Source organism: Mustela lutreola, chromosome 14 (genome assembly GCF_030435805.1).
Source record: "Mustela lutreola isolate mMusLut2 chromosome 14, mMusLut2.pri, whole genome shotgun sequence".
Lineage (NCBI taxonomy): Eukaryota > Metazoa > Chordata > Mammalia > Carnivora > Mustelidae > Mustela > Mustela lutreola.
The window spans coordinates 25648120-25651832 of NC_081303.1; the positions used below are offsets into that span (position 1 = coordinate 25648120).

Here is a 3713-nt window from a genome sequence, read left to right on the forward strand (position 1 = left end):
CTGTTTTCCCGGGACACACCCTGCCTCCGCCAATGCTGCCACATCCTGGAGGGAGACGGCATCTGATTGCCCGTTCCTCCAGGAGTTGTTTCTGCGAGTTCAGGGCCGGGAGCTTGGTGGCAACCCCACGTCTGCCCTCTGGACAGGTGGCCAAGGAGATGCTGTCCCTTTGGGATCAGAGGCACAGGAAAGGCCTTCCTTCTGCCCAGACTCCTTCCTCAGATTGGAGCACGCTCCCCTGCCCAATCGTCCCCTCGTGTCTCCTTAGCAGCCAGGCTTCGTCTCTCTGCACAGAGAGCGGGTTACACTTGTCTTGCCACCGGCCCGCTGTTCCTGCCAGGGTCGGCTCTCCAGCTTCGCGACCGTTTCCCGACCACAAGGCCAAGGGCTCCTTCTCTTTGCCTGGGGCAGCGTGCTGCACTTTCCCCAGACAGGCTCCTGGGGAGCCCAGGGACAGACATATCCCTTTCCTTAAGGCTCTTTCCAAAGTCGCCACCGCGCTTCTCTCTCAGGCAGAGGGGATGACCAGGCAGGGAGGATTTCGCTACAGGAGGGTTTATTACACCATGCTGTAGTCTTGCTCCGGCAAGCAGCAGCAGTATCCCACAGACCCGACTATGATTTCCCAAAGAATGCTGTGCTTTCCCAGAGGGGATGCCCCGGCAAAGAGGCTTTCGCTCTATGCGGGTTTCGCCCATCATGCTGCGAATACTAGGCTAAGGCAAGCAGTAACAGCAGCCCACAGAACCGACTCTGATTTCCCAGCGACTGCTATGCTTTCGTAGAGGTTTTCAGCTTGGCGCGAACTGCACTTCGCCTCAGCTTCCTCAGCAAGGCTTTGGGTGTTCACTCTGTCGCGTCAGGGAAGAAGAGCTGCGGAAGAGCTGGTCCCTCTTGGGCGTTGCTTTCCCTGGCTCCATGTTGGCGCCCTGGGTTCACCCTGCCTGGCTGAACTAAGCAGACACAGCCACAACCCTGCAGCAGCGTGCGTGGCCTAGGATGGCACTCAATGCACACTTCCATCTCCCGGTGTAGGCAATGCTTGGCCTTTGGCACTGGCACTCAGGCGCCTCTCGGACAAGGCCAGTGTCTTCCCCACAGGAGAGGAGAGGAGACAGGATCCCTGAACACTGCTCGTTCACTGGAATTAAAACACATGATATGTTTATAAAAATTTTTAAAAATAATTTTAAAAATCCATTAAAGAAATAACACATATTGCAAGCCCAGAGCTAATTTCAAAGTCAATCAAAAAGTTTGAAAGTTTTCCCCTTAAAGATCAGAAAAAAGACAAGTGTTTCCACTTTCACTACTCTCATTTGACATAGTACTGGATGTCCTAGCCAGAGAAACAAGGAACACAAAGAAATAAGAGAATCCAAAAAAAAAAAAAAGGAAAAGTAAAATTTTCTTTTTTTGGATAACATGAACTTAAATGTTAAAAAATCCTAAAAACTTCACAAAAAAATTTGAATAAACAAATTTAGTAAAGCTGCCAAATACAAGATCAATATATAAAAGACAAGAATTTTGTTTTCTTTCATTTTTTTTTAATATGGAATGCTTCCCAGTTTTTCATGTCATCCTTGTTCAGTGATCACGCTAATCTTCTCTGCATCATTCCAATTTTAGTATGTGCTGCCAAAGTAAGCACAAGACAGGGGCATTTTAACACTCTAATGATGAACTATCTGAAAAAATAAAGAAAACCATCTAATTCACAATAGCATCAAAAATAATAAAATACTTAGGAATAGATTTAACTGAGAAGATGAAAGATCTGTACTCTATAAACTATGACATTGATAAAGAAATTGAAGGAGACACAAATGGAAAGATAGCTCATATTTATGAATGGTAAGAATTAACATTGTTAAAATGTCCATACTACCGAAAACCATCTGTAAATCCAATTCCTATCAAAAATCCAATGTTAGGGGCGCCTGGGTGGCTCAGTGGGTTAAGCTGCTGCCTTCGGCTCAGGTCATGATCCCAGGGTCCTGGGATCGAGCCCCGCATCAGGCTTTCTGCTCAGCAGGAAGCCTGCTTCCTCTTCCCTCTCTGCTTGTCTCTCTGCCTGCTTGTCATCTCTCTCTGTCAAATAAATAAATTAAAAATCTTTTAAAAAGTCCAATATTATTTTTTTTACAGAAGTAAGTAAAGAATCCTAAAATTTATATGAGACCATAAAAGACAACAAATAATCAAAGCAGTTCTGAGAAAGAATGAAGAAGAGAAATTACACTTCTTGATTTGAAACTATACTACAAAGCCCTCATGCTCAAAACAATAAAGTATACTGGCATAAAAACAGACCAATAAACAAGTAGAACAGAATTGAGAGTCCAGAAATAAATCCTTTCATACAGTCACCTAATATTTGACAGGGGCCCACATATGTAATGGGTAAAGATAGTCTGTTCAATAAATGATATTTAAAACTGAATAGTCACATAAACAGTATGAAACTGGAACCTTATATCACTCACAAGTCTTAACTTGAAATAGATTAAAGACTTAAAGGTGATGCATGAAACTAAATTTCCTAAAGGAAAACAGGAAAAATTCTCCTTGACATTGGTCTTGCCAATAGTTTGTTGGATACCAGACCAAAAACACAAGCAAAAAAAAGCAAAAATAAATAAATGGTATTACATCAAACTAAAGTTTCTGCATTGCCAAAAAAAAAAAAAGAGAGAGAGAATGAAAACACAATCCACAGAATGTAAGAAAATACTTACAAATCTTATATCTGAAAAGAGGTTAATAACCAACAGATACAAATAGAAAAAAATATATAATTAAAAAAATAGCAAAAGGATCTCAATAGACTTTTTTTTCAAAAAAGTCATATAAATGACCAACAGGAGCATTAAAAAGTGCTCAACGTAAAAAACTCAGGGCAAAGTCAATATGTTGTTGTTGTTGTTGTTTACCTCTGAGAAACACAGCAAGATATTACTACCTATTAGAATATATACTACCAAAAAATTGAAACTAACAAATTTTGGTAAATATTGGGGAAAATGGGGAACGTAGGCACTGTGATAGGGATATAAATTTGTATGGAAAACAGTATGGAGATTATTCATATTATTAAAAGTAAAATTACCATATGATTCAATAATCCCACTTCTAGGTATATATCTAAAGGAAACGAAGTCATTGTTCAAAGACATATCTGCACTCTTATGTTTATTATAAAATTATTAACTCTAAGCAAGAGATGGAAATAACTTCAGTATCCATTAATGGATGAATGATTAAAATAAGTATGGTAAATATATCCTATGGAATACTACTTAACCATGAAAAATTAAGAAATACTGCCATTTACAACAGCATGGATGGATCTTGAAGGTATTATACTAAGTGAAATATTTCAAAGATTTTATATATTTTTTTTAATTTATGTGTTATGATATCCCTTACATACAGAATCTGAGGAAAAGGCAAACTAATGGAAACTTAGAGTTGAGTTGACAAGGGGTGAACCTGGGGTGGAGTAAGGTGGTCAAAGGGTGCAAACTTGCAACTATAATATGAAAAAGTTCTGGGGATCTAATGTACAGCATGATGATCATAGTTAATAAAATATACATACTTATTTTTATTGTGCTTCCCTTTATTAAACTTTGCATATATCACATTCTTACAAGTTGAAAGTTTATAGCAATCTTGTATAAAAGAGGTCTGCTGCCACCATTTTTCTA

The 3713-nt window shown here is 39.5% G+C and overlaps 1 non-coding gene across 1 annotated transcript; it reads right to left on the bottom strand.

The window, feature by feature from the left end:
* Positions 1 to 1549: 1549 nt before the first annotated feature.
* Positions 1550 to 1652, bottom strand: LOC131815384 (U6 spliceosomal RNA). The gene has a single exon (XR_009347700.1). It is a non-coding gene; the product is annotated as a U6 spliceosomal RNA (small nuclear RNA).
* Positions 1653 to 3713: the final 2061 nt, after the last annotated feature.